At 33.6% G+C, this 23,859-nt stretch overlaps 1 pseudogene; it reads right to left on the bottom strand.

Annotated features, from left to right (window-relative positions):
* Nucleotides 1-527: 527 nt before the first annotated feature.
* LOC120170611 lies at nucleotides 528-21,356 on the bottom strand (annotated as a pseudogene).
* Nucleotides 21,357-23,859: the final 2,503 nt, after the last annotated feature.

Below are 23,859 nucleotides of genomic sequence, written 5' to 3'. Positions count from 1 at the left end.
CAAATTTTTTATATTAGTTACTTATTTTATTAAAGGTGCATACTCTAAAATTTATTGTACCCACTTAGAATTCAAATTTATTTATATTAATTGTTCATTTTATTGAATGTGTATACTCTAAAATTTTATTTGTGTCTGTCACATACGCTTTTTTGTTTATTTTTAATACATATGTACTCATCTTAAAAATATTTCTGAATCCACCACTGATTATGATATACTTTTCCAGTAAAACTTCAATGCTATGTTTAATTGTTTGATGTAATCTTGAAATGTACTTTTTATAAATATTAAAGACATTCTCATTTGGAGTTTAAAATTTTTAGTAAAACATATATTTTCTTTTAAGAAAATTATACGTACGAGATACGTAATTACCATGAACATAAATGAAATAAGCAACGATAACGATGCGTGCATATGAAAGATATGTACACCAATACTAAAAGAAATGTATTATAGAAACCATCACAAATTAGAACGTCTATAAGCTTTTGATTGGATAGAATCCTTAAGACATGGTCTAATCAACGAGGCAAAAAGTTTGAGATTGTGACCTCATTAATGGAAAGTATTCCATCATTTGAACTAGATTCGGTTGGTTCTAGGACACACGTCGAACAAAAGATGCCGGTTCAGCTGGACGAGGAAGCATCGTGTCATCACTTGCTAACATGACAACTACAGATGACATGGTTGGTCTGTCTGCCGGGTCTGCTTGCACGCACAATAACCCGATATGAATACATCTAAGCACCTCGGAAACCACACACGACCGAACAAGGAGCTGATCTATTACTTTCATTCCTTCATCTTTACACCATAGTTTCCATGCCTGCATTCTGGCTTAAGATTATCAGTACGATTAGTATATTTGAAGAGAAAGTAGGGATAAAACACATACAGAAGTTAGTAGGCTTTCACTGCTGCCTGAAAAATGAAAACCACTGTTCTTTTTTCCACTTTTATCTCTAGCAAAAGGACTCCAAAGCTGAATACATCTGATTTGATGGAAAAGAGTCCTCCCATGGCGTATTCGGGTGCCATGTACCCACTGTTTTAGATCATATAAGGAACAATAATGGAACATATTAAAACTAAATCAGATGATATCATAGAAAATTTAATAAACAGAGAAAATATGTAGGCATACTATGTTCCAACTACTCTCTTGGTATTTGCTTCATTTTTATCTTCACCGAAAATTCTCGCCATCCCGAAATCCGAAATTTTCGGATTCATTTGATGATCGAGCAGAACATTACTGGCTTTGAGGTCCCTGTGTATGATTCTGAGACGAGAATCTTCATGTAAATACATGATACCTCGAGCAATTCCTTTTAAATGTTGAGCCGTTTTTTCCAATCTAACTGCTCGGCAAAGTTCCGATGATATAAAAGCAGAAAAGAAGACAAAATAAATGACAATATCTTCATTATTCTGTTTAGTTAAAGGTTTAAGGATCAAACCGAATAGGAAGAGATCGAGGCTTCTATTGGGCATGAATTCGTATACAAGCAACTTCTCGTTTTTCTCTAAGCAACAACCTATGAGCCTCACAAGATTTCTATGCTGTAATCTAGCTATTAACATGACTTCGTTCTTGAACTCAACAAGCCCTTGACCTGAAGTTTTTGATAGCCTTTTAACTGCAATTTCGTTACCATCTGCTAGTATGCCCTGGAATAATTCATTCATTACGTGATATATTCGAAATATTGCCATAATTCGAAATATTGCCATAATTACCTTGTATACAGGACCGAACCCGCCCTCTCCTAGCTTGTTTTCACGAGAAAAGTGATTTGTTGCTGCTTGTAATGTATCCAATTGATAGAAGGAAGCTCCTGAGAGTTCCCCATATTTTCTCCACTGAAAGTTTCCGTGGAGTGCTCATTGGGAATTCTTCCCTCTACCATGTCAATTAATAGACCTCCTCGGCTGTTCTCTCTATGTTCTGTAATAAAAATCAACATGTTATGGCCATAAGAATGTATTAAAAAATTGCAAGGCTCGCCAAAATGATTATCCATTGGATACCTTGATTGTTTCTCCTCCTCCAGATGAAGAAACCAAACAGAAACCACAGCTACCCCAAAAATGGCTGTTGAGCTTGCAACAAGTACTGTGATCCAGTTGAGTTGTTTCCTGTCTCTTGTTCTAATTAAATAAGGACAGAATCAAATATTCTGAACTCGGTTCATCTGAATGGCACGAATATCATAAAGGGAAAGAATCGGAATTTATCAATGATCAGTGAGGATAAACCTGGAGGTGGAGTCGCAACTGCCGTTTGATCATAGAATCGGTGAACATCAAATCTGACGGTGCAGCTAGGCTTCAACACTCTTCCCCCTTGCTTTCGTTCGCAACAAGCTGAAAGATTTGCTATTGCTCCTTGCAGACATCTACTGCAGTCCGCGGTTGATAAGTCAGGTGAACACTGGACAAGGGTGTGCACTGTTGAACCTGAAAATCTTGCTTCTGCGGTTACAGATTTTTTAGAACCCGATGGTGCGTTTGCGGCTCTGGGTACCGTAACATTCATAACCACCAGAGCTGCCTGTAGCTGATTGAAAGGGTCTTCCTGTGTGACATTGCTATACGTGGAAAATTCAGGTTCTTCGGCCAGGGCCGAGAATATATATCGATTCGAGTATCGCAAGAGGCACTCGTCGTACCAAATCACCGCTGATGTTCAATGGGACAGAGTTCAGAAATGTTGTTGGCGGCAATGATTACACATGCTTGGCAGACGCCAGATGAAACATCCCCACGGCAGAGGAAAAGGCCATACACCATGTTAGGTCTGCTACCTGCGGTTGTACTGTGGAACCGGTTTCACGGTTGCCATTAGACGAAAGCGAAGATAAGACACTGTCTAGATTGAGTCGTAAGTGCTGCCGTTCATGAGGAACTGGTGGTGGCGTTTTGACAAACGTGGTTGAGATAATTAGGCTGCTGAGCTTCAGTGGCAAGGCTAAGCATTGAAAGTAGTATCACTAACAGATTCATGAAAACTGTGGAGATATGCATAATTTTTGCTCTAATAAAAGTTATCTCCTTTAATCTTGGATCATCAGACCAGAGAGATCAGCTATGTAACGTATGACACAGTTTCTCCATTGCAGACGAGTCGTTGATCCTTGCTAAGAAAAATCTGAGTCAATGCGATTGATTTTCCATAGTTTGTGTATAAGCTACCAAGAAGAAAGTCGGATACTCGACGAATAGATGGAAGTGGAATATTCAAACTGTAATCAGTTGTCAATTTCCACCACAGACAAAACACTCCACTTGACTTGCATTTATAGAAAAAAAAAAATCACCTAGGCATTGTAAGATGCAAGACTGCACAAACTAGGTTAAATTTTTGGTCTAAATCGAGTACAGAAGATTAATTGGTGATTAATTTATTTAAATTTAAATATTTTTATGCACGAACCAAGCAATCTAAGTAGTTAAAAGATTTGTTATTATCCTTTGATATCCTGAGTTTGAGCACCGCGTTGCATGGATAAGCCTTCATTATCAAATGATTGAGTCTTTGAACCTTATTAATTTCAAGGAAATTTGTTGCTATAAATTGTGTTATAAGATTGAAGATATATAAGAAGAATTTGTTGTAATAAGTGTTAGAATTTTGAAAGCTCAATTGATCAACCGAAAGTAGTGCCAAGAAGGGATGAATTAGCCAAATAAAATTTTGGGAGTATGGAGGAAGAGATAGATGAATAGCACAATTATTTAGAGTTGTTCGATTTTCTAAACTAAGTCTACATCCACTACCTTAGCTTCACACTAAGGATTTCTAACAAATTCACTAATCTGTTCTTTCTTTTTCTAGGCTCAAGAGTAACATTTTACAACTCCCTAGTTTTCAATGGCTAAACTAGAACCAACCCTTTTGACAAAAGGATAAAGAAAATGTAAACAATAAATCTCTCAAAGAAAGGTGTTCAAAAATTAAGCTCACAAAAGCACTCTATGTACAAGAGAAAGGAAAAATAAGATTGAAAGAACTTTTCTCTTGATGTGTATTGCTTGGATATGTGTTATAACCTTTTCAAATATCTTCATCTCCTTTTATATGTTGGAATGTGTTGATCATTCTATCTGTTAGGGGATGTTTTGGTGCCGTTGGGGACTTAATTGCTGCAAAATAAAACTACCCAGATAAGGAAGTATCGATACTCGAGCTGGGAGTATCGGTACTGCTCTAATAAAAAACTAACTGTTTTTTGACCGTGGGATGAGAGTATTAATACTAGGGTTTACATTATCATACTGGTAACGATACTTGCAATATCGATACCAAATTTTCACACTAAAATCTGAACACATTTAAACCAATGGGCAGTATCGGTACTGCCATAAGAGTACGATATTTCTCTTACCTTGGGTATCGATGCTCCAAGAACAATATCGATACTTTTCATGCGGTATTGATATTGTAAGAACAATACCGATACTACTAACTCTGAAAATCATTTTTTTGTTAAAATTCAAGTTTTATGGACTTTGAATTATATTTAAAAACTTTGAAAAAATTCAATTTAGTCCAAAACATTTTGCCCTTAAATTGTTAATAAAAAAAGTTCAACAATCTCCCCCTTTTTGATATAGCAAAACATTTGAAAAATGGCTTTGACAAAACTCCCCCTTAATAAACATTTAATGAAAAAGAAATATTTTTGGAAATATTAAAGTTCCTCCTTTTTCATTTTTGAAATTTATTTTTTCAAACCTATACTTCTCATCTTTTTTATATAAAAAATAATTCAAACTTTAAGATTCAAAAATAACAATGGAGAGAGCGTAACATCCTAATCCAGTTTGTCTCGAAGATCCTTGGATTACAATGTTACATGGACTACCGAAATAGTAACCCAAATTTTTATTTTAAAGGTGTTTATAATTACTGAAAATAATACATCCATGGTAATAAAAATAAATCGTGATAATCTAGGTTTACAAATAATGGAGATCTCCCAAAATATACTCAAAATATTACAGTACCAAATACCATTAAAAAATATGACTGAATACACATGAGGGTCCAAATATTACATGCCCTCTAAAGATGACTCGAGACGTACTCTGATGGTCTCGGCTTGTCTGCACTGCTACACTAGAATGTATGGAGATAATAACACCCCATGATCTACCCCTAAGAGCCTACGCACGGAAACACATTCCGAACGCTAAGCTTACAAGCTCAGTGCCTTGCTAATAATTGTGCATTCATTAAATGAAATGGCTAGCGACACAAGTCCGAAGCATGCAACTACTGAACTAATAATTATGGGATGGCGTCATGGTGAGGCTAAGGGATCGACATCTCAAAGCTCACGCACTCCTCTAGCACTGCTAGTGTACTCACAGTACACCAGGGTGAGATCCAAAATTGCATCGGAAACGTACACCCGACAACTTGCTCTATCGATTCTTGGGGCATCTACGCCCAATCTTCTACTGAATGTCTTAGCACCGACTCGGGCGTCCTGACTGTTTCTCGAGCGTTAAGCAAGGCTAGTTTTATGTAATCCTAGCTATTATTATTTCTACTGTTTTAATGTTTATTATTGTTCTCGTTTGAAGTCTTATTTGTTGTTGTTAGAGTGTATTTTGGGTACCTCGGGTCCGATCCCTTAATCCTTGGATTATTTATCCAAATCTATTTGTGAGTATCGATACTGACCCTTCAGTATCGATACTAAACCTTTGGTATCGATACCCAACTGTTGGTAAAAAATTAAAAACCGGGTATCGGTACCCGATTACCGGTACCCCAAAATCCGTACCCGTAACATCCGGGTCGGGACACGGGCCGAGAAATCGTCGACCCGGAAGTTCCGGGTACCCGGATTTGCACACCCCTAATCAATACTCTAGTATGAGTATCGATACTTTAGTGCTGGGGTACCAATACTTTAGTGCTGGGGTACCGATACTTGACTCGATACCAAATTTTGGTTCGGTATTTTAAAAAATACCCTAGTATCAATACTCCTACCCTGGTATCGATACCCAATGAATGAATATCGATATTATACTTATAAAACTGTCGTTTATGTCTGACTGAAGAACAATATCAATATTTTTCTTACAATATCAATATTGTCACTATCGGGTGCCTATTTTGGCATGAAAAATCCTATCTTTATACCCCATATGCCCCATTGAGGTCCCTAACTAATGTTTAAATGTTTTATGTGGTATTAGAAGTCATAATGAGTCTGTAAACATACTGAAAATAGTCAAACGATGCAATCTACCATGAAGGCTTCAAGCTTATGCAACTTACCAAATCTCACCTAGATGAACTACACATGGCATAGATGAGTTAAATGAGCTGCTAAGGGTGTCCAATGCTCAACCCAAGGTAATATTTTCCTTCCATCTTTCTTGACAACTCTCTCCAACCTTTCTCACTAGACAAAAACCAATGCAAGAATTACTAGTGGAGTTTAATGCTTTAGAAGACTCTAAGGACTCTTCTTAAGCATAGAAATGATTGGAAACGGGTCAAAATCTCTGAATTCGTTAAACCCCCACAAAACCCATTTCTTGAAACTATATCCAAAATTTATAAAAGTGGGTTTGGGTTGAAGTTTGGGGTAAGTTAAATCTGATTCTTACCTTGGCTTACTGTGAAATGTTGGAAAGAAACTAAAGTTTCCTATTTTAATCTAGCTTTCTCAAGAAGATGATGAAGAGGAAGAAGAAGAGATTGGGAGAACAAGATAAGAGTTGTGAAGAAAAAGAGGGACAGCACAGACGTGAGATCACCAAATTTTAATGGTGTCATGTAATCCCCAAACATCGGGTCATAGACTAGATTGAAAGGATTTAAAATTTGAAGATTAAATTGAATAATGGAAGTATAAAATGATTTAGGAAATTGTGATTAAGGCCAATTAGTAAGAATGAAAGAATGAAAGGGCATTTTGGTCCATTTGAGGGAAAAATTAAATTTTATTTTATTATGGATTTTAAGAAGAGAAAAAGGGAAAAAGTTGAGAAAAGCTAAGTCATCTTCTTTTTCTCTATCTTCTCCTCCCGTGCTTTCCCTCATAGCCCAAAGGTAAGATTTCTTTAAGTGGTTTTTCCTTGAGTTTTTGGGCTGGTTTTGAAACCTTAAGTGATCTAGAGGCTTAAGGAAAGTTCAAGAGGATTAAAACTAAGTGATTAGTGAATTATTTGAGATTTAAAAAATGAGTTTTTGAGTGATGATGAAATATGAGTTTTTATTGAGGTTTACAAGTAAATTTTACTTGTTAAAGAAGTAAATAAGAGATTAGAAGCCTTGAAAGTGATTGAAAACATGTTTTGAGATTTGGGTGTGTTTTTTTTGGTTTAAAGGGTTCTTGGGAGTTATTGGATGTTTATAGGGAGATTTATGGATGTAAGACTGGTTTGAATAATGATGATTAAGGATATGTTTGATGATAAATTAGAGATTTAGATGAAAATGTGTAAAAATCGAAGTGAAATATGTAAAATCTGGGTTAGCGTATCGGTACTAAAGAACATACTGATACTATAGGTTGAAATTTGAGGAATGAGGATGAACACAATGAACAATATCGATACTTATGCAATTAGTATCAATACTGAAGTAGGGTATCAATACTATAGGAAAGTATCGATACCATTATTGAAAAATGGATTCCAAAATGCTAAAATGGTATTAATACTGAAGGAGTATCGATACATAGTATAGAAGTATCGATACCATAAGGGGTACCGATACTACTCACCTGGAATTGTAAGTTAGGATGAATTTTAATAGAAATTGAAATAATAATATTTTTCAGTATTATTAAAAGTAAAATATTAGAGTATACTAACATTTGTATTGTATGTATATGAATATAGAACTTGTATAGATCGTAACCAAGCTCCAGAGTCAAGCAAGAAAAGAGCAAGGATAAGTTGAATAGTCGTACATCATTACAACATGCTAGTGAGGCATATCAGGTGAGTGCATTTATTGTACTTCTATGAATGAGGAGACTTGCGATGAGTCACCTCAAATATTTTGATAAAACATGTTTTACGTACTTTTATATGTTTTCATAATGTGTATTGAAATGATATTACGAATAATTTTAGAGTATGAATTGCTCTAAAATGAATAGATGAACGTTGAGTTGTTCAATGGTTATCGATATTGTAGAAATAAATGTCTAAATCTGTGAATTTGACTTAAAACCCCATTGTATGTGCATTGGAGAGTCATAGGTGCATTTTGACATATTTCGTGTATGATGGTATCGATCTATTTTGTTTAATGCATAACATGTATTTTCGTATCAATACTATGTGTACTTTTGGCACTATATGTGCAAACATGGTATTCATATGAGCTTGTGAATTACCATTTCGATATACAATTATGCATATAATTATCGATCGATTTTGTTTAATTCATACAATGCATTTTTGGCACTAAATGTGCAACCCATGGTATTCATAACGTGTATGAATGACCATTTTGGCACTATGTATGCAATCCATGGAATTCATAATAAGTTTGTGAATTTCCATTTCGGCACTTCGGTGCAATGCATGTACCTTGTACTCTCATTTGACATACATTGGCAAATAAAGGATAATTAGAAAATAAGAAATTATAAGTATGTTGGGCATACTAAGATAATTATCATGTATTTGAATGAAGATTGGTTTCGCTAAGCCAATGTGATGTATTGATATGAATTATACGATTTTCATTCGTATTTTGATAATTTGTGATATGCTTATTTTTAAGTACAATTTATTTTGTATTACTATGCCTCACTAAGTAAATACTTAACATGTATTGATTTCACAAGTAGGAAATAACAAAGGCTAGCCAAGTAAGGAGTGTTGTAGAGATAATCAATCCAAGGTTGACTCATCAGTAATTGTAGGACATTTATGTATTTTGATATTAGCTAGCATGTATTTAGACTTAAGAAAATGCTCTGGAATATTAAAGTTATAATTTTTGTAATATGTTACACGAACATTTTATTATTATATATTAAAATGTTTTGTTTTATTTTCGAAATAATTTTTTGTGGGTTTAAAATAAGAAAATGTTTTTAAAAGTTAGTGACAACTGTGACTTGTGTACGAAAAGTATCCAAGAATGGGTGTTACATTTATTGGTATCAAAGCTACAGGTTTAGCTGATTCTCGGCCAAAACTGGGTTTATTTGACTTTAAAAAGGGTTACATGCCACTAAGATTGTCAAGGGTACTGATATGGTGTCACTAGAGTGTGAATGATGTCACTCATTACTAACTAGAGTGTTATTATTATGTATGTCCTATAGATGTCGAATCTTCGAACTCGCAAAGAGCGACTGAATAAGAAATTAGAGAAGGATCGGGTACGAATATTATGAGGCGAATAGTGAGCATCCGATTCTATCTAAAAATGCTAGTGCACCTGTACTTCAGGGTATGCCCGTACCTGAGTTTGGAGCTTTTATACAAGCTCTCGATGCCATTTTGACTCGGTACCAATCTCTGCCTCCTACTGCTCCTCTAGCATCGTGAATGTTGATCCCAAAAGAGCTAAAAGTTTGGGAGCTCCTGAGTTTCGAGGAGAAGAGGATGAAGGTCCTATCGAGGCTGATTTATGGCTAAATGATGTTATGTAATGCTTGAAAGTCTTCACTTCTCGGAATCTGAAAAGCTAGTGGAGTTGTATCTTACTTCGAGTATCATCTTGAGTGTTGTGGTTAATACTATGATGTATGCACCACAGGAGCAAGTGACCCGACAGTTATTTCAAGAAGAATTTAAGAACAATATATTGGTGAGCAGTTTAGGCGGGCGATGTTGCTGAAGTTCCTTAATTGAAACAAGGTGATCGAGCAGTGCATGAGTACGAGTTGAGTACAACAAGCTGATCCGTTTTGCTACTAAGGTAGTTCCCAATGGCAAGGCTCGACGTGATTGGTTCATCAAAGGTTTGAGGCCAAATTTAAAATAGATGATGTTGGCTTTAAACTTGCCTAGCCTGCAGAAGTTATAAACTAGCTAAGGCTTTTGAAAGAGTTCAAGAGGAGACTCTAGTAGCGGAGCAAAATATGCAGACGGGAAAAAAATTAAAATCTTCAACTTCCCATCATGCTAAGAGAGGCAAGGGCTCGAGTTCCCAATATACTGATAGAGATGGTTCTACTACAACTTCACAGAAAACTAAACAATCACAGTCTTTTGTGCTAGCTTGGGTAGAGCATTTGGAGAGAGAACTACTCATGTCAGGCATGTGGCAAATTTCACCGTGGAGTATATAGATTTCTCAGTGGAGCTTGTTTCCAGTGTGGTGAACTTGTCACCATGCCCAAAACTTTCCTAAGAAATCCGAGGATAATTCAGCGCAATCTAGAGATCAGTGGCAACTTCGAATAGAAGCAGAGAAGAGGTAGATCCAGAGGATAATTAGAGTCATTGCCTCGACAAGAGACTCGAGGAGTAGCCAGAATTTACAATATTAATACTAATGAGGATTGGGATGACCTAGATCTTAATAGTACATTCCATCTTTTTGATGAACCTGTATTTTTTTTGGTTGACCTTGGTTCTACACACTCATACATTAGAACAAGTTGGTTAGAGCTAGAGTAATTTCTTTAGAACCAATTTATAGTGAGATGATAGTGGTAAACCCTATGGGTTATAGTGCAAGAGTAACACAGGTATGTAGAAAATGCCCGATAAAGATTCAAGGGATTGTGTTCCCGACAAACTTTATAGTATTACCTTTCGACGAAGTTGAAGTTATTTTAGGCATGTATTGGTTTTCTCCTCATCATTGATTGTCATATGCAATAATTGATCGGAAAATTCCATGTGATATCAGACTGCACGGAAAGATGTATAGCTTTTATGGCCAATGTGGTAGAAACTCAATTTTGAAACCGAGACTAGTTGATGTAGGGAGTTTCCGGATGTTTTTCTGTAAGAGTTATCGGGATTACCTCCAGATCGTGAGGTGGAATTCCAAATTGAGGTTTATTAGGGTACACAACCTATTTCTTTGGCCTCATATCGAATGGATCCAATGATTTAAGAATTAAAAGCCCAATTGCAAGAGCTACTTATAAGGGATTTATAGACCCAATATTTCTCATTGGGGAGCACTTGTGTTTTTTGTAAAAAGAAGGACGGTCTATGCGATTATGCATCGACTACCGTCAGTTAATAAAGTAATGATAAAGAATAAGTATCTCTTACGAGGATTGATGATCTATTTGATCAATTGAAAGGCGCAACAGTGTTCTCTAAGATAGACATGAGATCGGGATACCACCAATTAAAGATTAAAGAAGAGGATATTTCAAAAATATCTTTTCGGACTCTGTATACATTACGAATTTGTGGTAATGCATTCATTTGACTAATGCTCCTGCATCATTTATGGACTTAATGAACCGAGTATTCCAACTTACTTGGATCAATTTTTGGTGGTATTTATTGATGATATTTTGGTCTATTCCAAGTCAAGAGAGGATCATGATGCACATCTTCGTGTTGTTCTTCAGACTCTTCATGAGAAGAAGTTGTATGCTAAATTTTACAAGTGTGAATTCTGGTTAGCAAATTGCTTTCCCTGGCCATAGAGTCTCCGCAGAAGGCATAAGAGTAGATCCCAAAAGGATTCAAGCTATAGTGGATTGATAACCCCCAAAGAATGTGCCAGAAGTTTAGAGTTTCTTGGGCTTGCTGGTTATTATAGGTGGTTTGTGAAGAACTTTTCAATGTTAGCTTTGCCATTAAATAAGTTGCTAAGGAAAGATGTGCTTTTGTTTGGTCAGAGAATGCCAAGAAATTTTGAATTTCTAAAGAGAATCGTAACAGAGGCCCTATGCTTGTACAAACTGAGTCGGTAAAGACTATGTATCTTTAGTGATGCATCTCATAATGGGTTGGGATGTTCTTATGCAAGGTGGAAAATTTGTGGCTTATGCCTCAAGACAACCGAAGAATCACGAGAGAAATTACCCAACACATGACTTGGAATTGACAACAGTAGTGTTTACTTTGAATTTTGGCGTCATTATCTGTACGGTGAGCGGTGCCATATTTATACAGATTATGATATCATCGATTATCATCCCAGGAAGGCTAATGTGGTAGCGGATGCACTTAGCCGAAAGACTTTTACAACTTTATGGGCTTTGGATGTATAGTCTTTAAAAGAAGATAGTGCCTTAATTGTTGAGCTTAAGTTAAAGTCGATGCTTGTGGATCAGATTAAGAGATACAAAGACAATATGTAAAATGCTTGGCAAGAATTGCGCAAGTAGAAAAATATGAGCTAAGGCTTCGAAATAAGGAGTGATGGATGCTTATATTATCGTGGAAGACTTTGGATTCCCGATAATGATGAACTAAAGAAAGATATTCTTTCCAAGGCATATTATAGTCCTTTAACATGCATCCAGGCAGAATAAGATGTATCAGGATGTAAAGATCGTTACTGGTGGCATGACATGAAAAAGTTATATCAAAGTTTTTTGCAAGATGCCTGACATGTCAGCAAGTAAAGCTGAACATCAGTGCCTTCTGGATTGCTACAACCGATATCCATTACCGAGTGGAATGGGAACGAGTTCAATGGATTTTTTAGGGCTACCTTTGTCACCCGGTAAAAAGGACTCAATATGGTTAGATAGAATGATCAAGACAACTCACTTTATTCCAATTCGGGTAGATTACTTGATTGATAAAAATGTGGAATTGTATATAAAAGAGATAGTTTGACTGTATGGAGTGCCTATATCGATAGTGTCCTATCGAGACCCAAGGTTTACTTCAAGATTCTGAATTCTTTGCACACACTTTGATTACGCGATTGAATTTCAGCACAGATTTTCATCCACAGACAGATGGGTAGTCAGAATGATATTCAGATATTGGAGGATATGCTAAGGGCATGTGTGATTGAATTCAAGATCATGGGAATATATTCCTTTAACGGAATTTGTTTATAATAATAATTACCAATCGAGTATTAAGATTACTCCGTATGAAGCCTTGTATGGGAGAAAGTGCAGAACACTCTTAAATTGTTTTGAATTAAAAGATCGAGACCTAGTTGGCCCAGATTTGATGAAAGAAATGGAAGAAAAAGTAAAAGTTATCCAGGATAATCTGAAGATAGCCTCCGATCGACAAAAGTCTTATGCTATTCTAAAAAGAAAAGATATTGAATTTCAAGTAGGACAAGGTATTTCTGAAAGTATCGCCCTAGAAGAAAGTATTGCAGTTTAGGAGCAAAGGAAAGATGAGTCTGAGATTCATTGAACCTAATGAGATTCTGAAAAGGGTTGGACCAGTAGATTATCAGTTAGCTTTTCTCCTAATATGGATAAGAGCCATAATGTTTTTCACGTAACGATGCTTAGAAAGTACATATCAGATCCATCCCATATCATCACACCTGAGGAAAGAGATTCACCAGATTTAACTTACGAGGAACAACCAATGCGGATCTTGGTTAGAAAGCAAAGAACTGCGTAACAAGAAGATTCCTCTAGTTAAAGTACTTTGGCAACCATAAGGTAGAAGAAGCTACATGGGAAAGAGAGGGAAATGATTAAATTTTGAAAGGATTTAGGAAATTGTGTTTAAGGTTAGTAGAATTTGTAATACCCCAAACATCAGGTCAGAGACTATATTGAAAGGATTTAAAATTTTGAAGATTAAATTGAATAAATGGTAAAGTATAAGAAATGATTTAGGAAATTGTGTTTAGGCCAATTAGTAAGAATAGAAGAATGAACGGGCATTTTGGTCTTTTAGAGGAAATTGATTTAAAAATTTATTTTATTAGAGATATTTAAGAAGTGAAAAATGGGAAAAGTTGGAAAAATCTAAGTCATCTTCTTTTTCTCTATTTTCTCGTCCCGTGCTCTCCTCATAGCCCAAAGGTAATTTCTTTAAGTTTGTTTTTTCTTTAGTTTATGGGCTAGTTTTGAAACCTTAAGTGATCTAGAGGCTTAAGGAAAGTTCAAGGAGGATTAAAACTTAGTGCTTAGTGAATTATTTGAGATTTAAGAAAATAGGTTTTGAGTGATATTATGAAATATGAGTTTTTATTGAAGTTTACAAGTAAATTTGACTTGTCAAAGAAGTAAATAAGAGATTAGAATCCTTGGAAGTGATTTAAAACATGTTTGAGATTTGGGTGTGATTTTAGTTTTAAAGGGTTCTTGGAGTTATTGGATGTTATAGGGAGATTTATGGATGTAACAATTAGTTTGAATAATGAGTTTAAGGTTTATTTGGTGATAAAATTAAGGGATTTAGACGAAAATGTGTAAAAATAGAAGTGAAATTTGTAAAATTTGGGTTAGGGTATCGGTATTGGAAGAAATACCGATACTATAGGTTGAAATTTGAGGAATAAGATGAACACGTTGAACAATATCGATACTTATGCAATTAGTCGATATTGAGTAGGGTATCAGTACTAATATGAAAGTATCGATACCATTAATGAAAAATAGATTCCAAAATGCTAAAATGGTATGATACTGAAGGGATCGGTAGTATAGAATTATCGATACCATAAGGGGCACCGATACTACTCAGCTTGGGATTGTAAGTTAGAATGAATTTTAATAGAAATTAAAAATAATATTAATTTTGAGTATTATTAAAAGTAAATGTTAAAGAGTATCTAACATTTGTATTATATGTGTTGAATATGGATGCTTGTGTAGATCGTAAGCAATCTCCAAAGTCAAGCAAGAACAGAAAGGATAAAGTTGTCGAATAGTCGAACATCATTACATCTACAAGTGAGGCATATCAAGTGAGTGCATTTATTGTACTTTTATGAATTAGGGAGACTTGCGACGATCAACCTCAAATGTTTTGATAAAACATTTTTACAGTATTTTGATATGTTTTCATAATGTGTATTGAAATGATATTACAAATAAATTTTAGAGTATGAACAACTCTAAAATGAATATGACATTGACGTTGTTCAATGGTTATCGATACTGCAGAATTAAATGTCTAAATCTGTGAATTTGACTTAAAGCCTATTATGTGCATTGAGAGTCATAGGTGCATTTCGACATACTTCATGTATGATGGTATCAATTGATTTTGTTTAATGCATACGATTTTTCTTATAGTACTATGTGTGCTTTTGGAACTATATGCAATCTGGTATTCATAATGAGTTTGTGAATTACCATTTCGATATACAATTATATATAAGTTATCGATCGATTTTGTTTAATGCATAACGGTGTTTTTCGGCACTAAAAGTACAACCCATGGTATTCATAATGTGTTAATGAATGATTTTGGCACTAGTGTGTGCAATCCATGAAATTCATAATAAGTTTGTGAATTTCTATTTCGACTCTTCGGTGCAATGCATGTACCTTGTATTCTCATATGACATACATTGGGCAAACTAAAGGATAAATTAGAAAATACAAATTATCGATATGCTGGGCATACTAAAGATAATTATCATACTATTTGAATGAAGATTGGTTGCCAAGCCAATGTGATGTATTGATATGAATTATACGATGTTCATTCGTATTTTGATAATTTGTGATACACTTATATTTAAGTATAATTCATTTTGTATTACTATGCCTCAGTAAGTAAATACTTAGCATGTGTTGATTTCACATGTTGGAAATAACAAAGACTAGCCAAGTAAGAAATGCTGTAGAGATCATCAATCCAATGTTGACTCATCAGTAACTGTAGGACATTTACGCTATTTCAATAATTAGTTGGCATGTATTTGGACTTAATAAAATGCCCTGGAATGTATTAAAGTTATAATTTTTGTAATATGTTACAACAAACGTTTTATTATTATGATATTAAAATGTTTTGTTTTATTTTCGAAATAATATTTTTATGGGTTTACAGATAAGAAAATGTTTTAAAAGTTATGTGAAACCTGTGACTTGTGTAGGAAAATGTATCCAAGAAATGGGTGTTACATTCAACCTCTAATTTGAACAATGATCTAATTACACTCCGGGTCCTTTGATTTTAGCTGCAAACTAAAAATTATCTTTTTACTCTCAATTGGGCTTAACTCAAGCCCAAATCCACCTCAAATTGGGTCAAAGCTTCCTACAAGCTAGGGATTTAATCCAAGGCCTATCTTGGGTTAGCCCAAAACACCTAACCCGGGATCCGGGGCGTTATAGAGGGTAAGTATAAATTTTCAATATTGGAATACATTTGAAAAATCAATGCTGCCCCTCAACAAATGCATTCCAAAAAAAATTTACTTGGAAAATTCGACACTTAAAAACTATTGAATTTCTATCAATGATGAACAAACATGTTAGTAACACATGAAATTCAACAACTCCAAGTCTATACTACTTTATACACTATTAACATGAGACATTAAAGTTCATATGCATAAAGCTATCCAAAATGTTATGCATTTGAAAATTTGATATCATTGTTAGAGTGTAATATCCCAAAAATTTGACTAGCGACTAAAATATAATTTATGAAAGTTTAGTCGTCAAAGTAGAAACTTGGACAATTTTAGGACCAAAAGTATAATTTTTAAAAAGTTATATATTTTGACCCTGAAAATACATAATTCATCCTTAAGAATGGATCCTAAATGAAATTCAGATTTTGATAAGTAAATTGTGTAAAATGATAAAGCTCGATAAAATATTCAAATAACCAGATCAAATCGATAAATTAAAAAAAATTAAGGATGATGGCAAAAGGTTAGAAAAAATATTTATATATTTTAGAATGGTAAAATTTGACATGAATCCTTGGAATTTAGATTGCTTGTTAAACCGAAATTGTTAATTATGGAGACTAGTTTGTAATTTTTGAAAATTATAAGGGTAAAATGGGAAAGTATGAGATATTTTGTTTATGTTTGACTTTGAAAAGGATAAAAGGAAGATGATATGGACAGGTGGCATGATAATTTGGAAATTATGATGATTTTTAAAGGCAAAATGGTAATTTTGCATTAAAGGAATTTTATATTCATTTAATTTATTATTTGACAATTGTATATATATTGAAAAATCTAGAAATATCCCCTTAGTTATTAAATTCCGTAAGCCTTGGTGAATTTTCTTTTCCTGTTTGAATGCTATTGGATTCCCTTTCTTTATTTTCGTTTTTTTTTTGCATCTTTATATTATTTTAGTGGTTAAATGCATTCTCGGGTTTTTATGTATTATGTTGCTAGTGCATCATAAGCGATGGATGCTTGATTTTACATCATCGCCAACGTTGGAATAAGCTCATGAATTCCCATGCTATCTGCTAGTGTATCTCAAGGCTAAGGTATTATCTTACATGTTTTAACCCAACTTCGACTTATCTAATTTTATTTATGCATATATAAACATGAAAAGATAATAAATAAACCATAAACTTATTAAATGGATTAAGTAGATTGAATGGGAAAACGATAAACGGTAAGTAATATGAGGAACATATTATTGATTTTACTTTTAGAGAGGCTTTGTTTAAAAACCAGCTGTCTAATCTTAGATTATTTAATTTCGATAATGAATAAGTTAAATTAAAAATTAATTTCGGTAAGGAATAATTTATCATGAATTAAAATTAACATTATTTTTAATTAACATGTTTAACTTAGAAGTTCAATTTAAAGCAGTACAATTTTTAATTGCACTGGGACTAATTTAAATATTATAGATTGCATTGATTTTTATTTGCACCTTCTTTTAATTGAAGTGGTTATCGTAATAACGAAATAAAAAAAAATTGTGCAAGTCTCTAAAGAAGTTGAACCATCTACTTTATTTCATGTCTCACAAGATCAATTGAGGAATCACCATTTCAATTATACAAGGTTTAGAAATAATAAATGAGTGATTTTATACGCTTGGTAAAGTTGTTTGGACTAATTTGGAATTTTGTAAAGTTAGGGATTATTTTACATATTATGAAAGTTTAAGGTTTTAAGTGAAATTATTTAATAGATGATATACTATACTGGAAATTAATGTTAGAGTGTTGAATTTGATGTTAGAGTGTGCAATTGGATTGTTTTGGAAAGTTGGTAAAGAATAAGGACCTATTTGTATAATTTAAGAAACTTAGAGATTTATGTGAAATTGTTTAATAATTGATGTATTATGCTGGGAGTGCTAAATTTGAATATTTGACATATTGATTTTGGATTAATTTGGAAAATTAATAAAGTTTGAGGACTAAATCATAAATAGGAAAACAAATTGTAGACTAAAGTAAAAATTTTGTAATTATGGAAGTATTGTGTTTAAATTAAATTTTTGGAGTTTTAGTTGGGTTGATTAAAGCTTGAATTGAATTTAAATTATAAGATTGTTAAAGTTGGGGATTAAATTACACTTTGTATAGGTTATGGGTATGAAATAGAAATTATTATAAGTTAATGAGTAGAAATTGAACATGCTGTTAGAATGTTCAAATCTGTGTTAAGATTCTTGAATTTGAAATTAAATGGCAAAAAGAATTTTAATGAATAAAATGAAAAAGTTGAGACAAATTTCGAGAAATTTATTCTATGACGAGAAGAATTTATTCTATGACGAAATTATAGATTTGGAATTGAAATTGGAAGGTTATAAGAGTATAAAGACTAAATCATAAAAATAGAAGAAAGTCGAGGCCTAAAACGACAACTGCCTAGTTATTTAAAAATATTAAGTACTATATTTGTAACAACCATTTCTCGTATACGTTTCCGTACACAAGTCACATGTGTCACATGACTTTGAAAACATTTTCTTATTTATAAACCCGTAAAATTTTATTTCTAAAAATAAAACATTTTAATATAATAAAAGTAAAATATTCGATAACTTTCAGTAGTTAAAATAATATTAATTTATAACATTTTAAAAACATAATAAGTCAAATACAATCTAGAGCATTTTCATAAATCCAATACATGCCATCTAATTATCAAAAGTAGACATAACTGTCCTATAGATACTGTTGAAGCAACCTTAGATTGTTGATATCTACTGCACTCCTTATTCTGCTAGTCTTTGTTATTACTTACGCGTGAAATCAACACACGCTAAGTATTTACTTAGTGAGGCATAGTAATACAAAATGAAGCGTACTTAAATAACATATCATAAAATGGCTTGACAAACCAAGTTTCATTCACATAACCTAATAAACTACATTCAGTATGCCCAACATACCTATCAATCAGTAGTTTTCCAATTTATCCTTTGTTTGCCCAATGTATGTCAAATGACAATGCAATGTACATGTATTGCACCGAAGTGTCGAAATGAAAATTCACAACTCAATATGAATTCCATGGATTCACACATAGTGTCGAAAGTACACATAGTACTGATTCGAAAATGCATCATTATGCATTAAACAAAATCGATCGATAACTTTTATACATAATTGTATATCAAAATGGTAATTCACAAAATCATTATGAATACCATGATTGCACATTTAGTGCCGAAAGTACACATAGTATTGATATGAAAATACACCATTATGAATTAAACAAAATCGATTGATAACTTTTATATACAATTTATGTCGAAATGAACCTATAATTCTCAATGTACACACAATGGGCTATTCAATCAACTTAGCAGGTTAAACAACATAAATATTCATCTATTCATTTTAGAGCATTTCATACTCTAGCATTATTCGTAATATCAATTCCATAAACATTATGAAAATATATCAAAATACTGTAAAACATACTTTTATCAAACATTTGAGGTTGTCTCATCGCAAGTCATCCTCATCTCATATAAGTATAATAAATACACTCACTTGGTATGCCTCACTATTATGCCTTAATTGTAGACCGACTAATCAGCTACTTTATCCTTTCCTTTTTGCTTGTTTGACTCATGAACTTGATTACGATCTACACAAGCATCCATATCATACATGCATTACAAATATTAATATACTGTATAACATCTATACAAAATAATAATACTTAAAAGTATTATTATTTTTGATTATATTAAAAATTCATCCTAACTTAAAATTCTAGGCTTAATAGTGTCGATACCCCTCCTATGGTATCGATATTTCTATACTATGGTACCGATACCCACTTCAGTATCGATACCATTTTTGCATTCTGGAATCCAATTTCCGATAATAGTATCGACACCTTCCTCTTGGTATCGATACCCCACTTCAGTATCGATATTACATGCATAAGTATCAATATTGTTCATCATTTTTTCTTAAATTTAACCCTATAGTATCAGTACTATTCTTCCAGTACCGATACCCTTACCCAGATATGTTACATATTTCACTTCGATTTTTACCACGTTTTCACCTAAATCTCTTACTTATATCACCAACCATACCATTAAACTCATTATTACTTAATCCAACTAACTTACATCCATAAATTTTCCTATAATATCAAAAATCTCCAAAGAACACTCAAAATTAGGAATCAAACCAATTTTTCAAACATGTTTTTAATCACTTTTTAGGCTCCAGATCTCTTATTTTCTTTTTTGTCAAGTCAAATATGCCATTAAACTCCAATAATTGACCCTATTTCATCAAATCACTTAAAACCCATTTTATTCAATCTTAAATAAATAATTCATCTCTTGGTTTTAATCCTCCTTGGACTTTTCTTAAGCCTCTATATCACTTAGGGCTTTAAAACCAACCTAAAAACGAAAGGAAAAACTAACTAGATGAAACTTTACCTTTGCTATGGGGGGCACGAGACGAGAAGAAGAATAGGAGAGAATCACTTTCAGAACTTATCATCTTATTTCTCATATTCACTTTTATTAAATAACCCAATTTAAATGAATATTAAATTCATTCCATCTAAAGGACCTAATTGCCCCTCCAATTTTCCATTCTTAACAATAAGTCTCAAACACAATTTCCTAAATCATTTCCCTATACTTATCAATTTACTCAATTTAACCAACCAAATTTTTGATTATTTCACTATGGTCACCAACCCGATATTTGGATTATTACAATATTGGAATCGATTATTATAATATTGGTTTACTATTAGAGGATGAAGATACACTACTATATTCATTCGGGCCAAGGGCACAAAAGAGGATGTGCATGGCTTTGGCATTGAGTTGGGCAAGCTTCCTATCTAAACTTATCCAATCCTTTCGATTCCTTAGAGGAACGGGAGAATCGGCGATGATGGCATCCCAAATTGCAAGGTCGGTGGCTTGGATGAATAATATCATCCTATTCTTCCAATACTTCCAATAGGAGTAAATTGTTCCAATGAAGAAATGAGGCCTATGGAAGGAGTGATAATCCTCAAGGTAGTACTCGTCGGATGTGGAAGTCATCTTCTCGGTGGCATTGAAATTGATAAAGAGCTTCAAGGATCTTCACAAGATTGTTAAACTATCGATTTGTAACCCGCTCTGATACCAATTATTAGGATTTTGTAAGTTTAATTGATAAATCGAAAGTAATAGTAAGAGGGGTGAATTGTCCAAATAAAATTTTGGGAGTATGGAGAGAAAAAAATAGACAAATTGCACAACGATTTAGAATTGTTCGACTTTCTAAACCAAAGTATACATCTACTACCTACCTCCACACTAAATATTTCTGATAAATTCACTAATTTTTTATTTCTTTATTTAGGATCAAGGGTAACCTTTTACAACTCTGTAGTTTTCAATGTTTAAACTAGAACAAAATCCCTTTTACAAAAGGATAAAAAATGTAAACAAAAAAACCTGTAACACCCCAAATTATGGTTAAGAGTTGAAAGAGATAAATAATTAGATTTAAGAGTTACTAGAAAAGGGTTTCATTTGACCGAGTATTTCCCTTGGGGAGCATCGATCATCTTCATCAAGAAAAATGATGGGTTGATGAGGTTGTGCATCGACTATCGATAGCTAAAGAAGCTGACTATCAAGAAACGCTACCCTCTCCCCAATATGGATGATATGTTCAACTAACTTAAGGGTACATGTGTGTTCTTAAAGATAAACTTGAGGTTAAGGTATTATCAGTTCAAGGTAAAGGATACAGACATTGCAAAGACAATTTTTAGGATAAGGTATGACTATTATGAGTTCCTCGTAATGTCGTATGGACTCAATAATGCCCAATGGCATTTATGGATTTGATGAATTGTGTCTTCCATCCCTACCTAGATAATTTTATGGTGGTCTTTATTGATGACATCCTTGTGTATTTGCGATCCGAAGAGGAGCAGAATCAGCACTTCTACATCATTTTACAAATTTTTAGGGAGTTTCAATTATATGCCAAGTTTAGGAAGTGTGAATTTTGGTTGACCGAAGTTGCATTCTTGGGTTATGTAGTAGTAGCTGATGGCATTCGAGTAGACCCCAGAAGAATGAGGCAGTGTTAGAGTGGGAACCGCCTAAGAATATCATCGAGGTACGTAATTTCTTAGGCCTTGCAGGGTACTATCATCGTTTTGTCAAAAGTTTCTCCATGATTACGACTCTGATGACCAAGTTACTTCCAAAGGGAGGTATTTTTATATGGAATGAAAAGCACGAAGAGAGTTTTGATCAATTGAAAGAACTCCTCACGCAAGCCCTCGTTTTCACACAACCAAAATAGAGTAAAGAAGTGTATGAGTATCAAAAAAATGTATCAAGAACCATTATATTGGTGGTCGAGCATAAAGAAATAAGTGTCCAAATTTGTTGCTATGTGCTTAGTGTGTCAGCAAGTCAAAGGGGAACATCTTGATTCCTCGAGATTAATATAATCGATTCAGATACCGTAGTGGAAATGAGAGAGTGATAATGGATTTTGTAATCGATTTATCGATGACAAGATTTCAATATGATACAGTGTGGGTTATAATGGTTCGATTGACTGATTCTGCTCAGTTTTTCCAGTTCGTATGGACTTCATGTTAGAGAGATTGGCTCATTTGTACATCCGCAAGATTTTGAGATTGCATGGAGTCCCTATCTCAATCATATTCGATAGATATTCACGTTTTACCTCTCGATTATGGAAAGCACTACATGGAGCTTTGGGTACTAAACTGTACTTTAGCACCGCCTTCCATCCTTAGACAGATGGACAATATGAGTACGTTATTCAGATTTTGGAATACATGCTTAGGTGCACCATTTTGGAACTTGAAAGCAGTTGGGAAGACCACTTTCCTTTGGGGGAGTTCGCATACAACAATAGTTTTCAGGCAAACATTCAGATGACTCCATATGAAACTCTTTATGGATGTATATGTAGAACCCCGTATATTGGACAAAGCTCAACGGGGGTAAGATTGTAGGTCCTGACTTGATCCGTAAAATCAAAGATGAAGTTCAGTTAACTCATTGTCGGTTGATATAGGAATTTGGAACATGTTTTTTACAGGATCGTACCCCATCCAAAGAATATTCTACTGTCCAAAATTCAGCCAAATAGTTGTTCATTTGATCCTTCAATTTGATCATTTAAGTTTGTTTGGAAGATTCTTCTCCTCTCATTGTCGGATTTTTTCAGAATTTTCCAAAAAGATTTTCATGCGGAAAGTTTCCAAATTGTAACTAAATATTGGAAAACATCCAAATTTTTTTTAGAATTTTTCGAAATCAGAAAAACATTTATAAACATTGCTCAAGTTGATACTGCATTTGTTCTGCATATTTGAGTTCTTTCAATTGTCGGATTTTTCCAGAAATTTCCAGAAGGACTTTCATGCTGAAAATTTCCATATTACAACTACACCCATTGGAGAGCATTAAAAATTCAATTTTTTTGTAGATCAGGAACCCCTTAAAAAATGTTACTCAAGTTGATCCAGCGTTTTAGGTTTTTCGGGTTTGAGTTTTCCAATTT

This window comes from Hibiscus syriacus, unplaced genomic scaffold, assembly GCF_006381635.1.
Source record: "Hibiscus syriacus cultivar Baekdansim isolate YM2019G1 unplaced genomic scaffold, ASM638163v2 tig00111783_pilon, whole genome shotgun sequence".
Classification (NCBI taxonomy): Eukaryota; Viridiplantae; Streptophyta; class Magnoliopsida; order Malvales; family Malvaceae; genus Hibiscus; species Hibiscus syriacus.
This window is presented reverse-complemented; position numbering and strand designations above follow the sequence as displayed.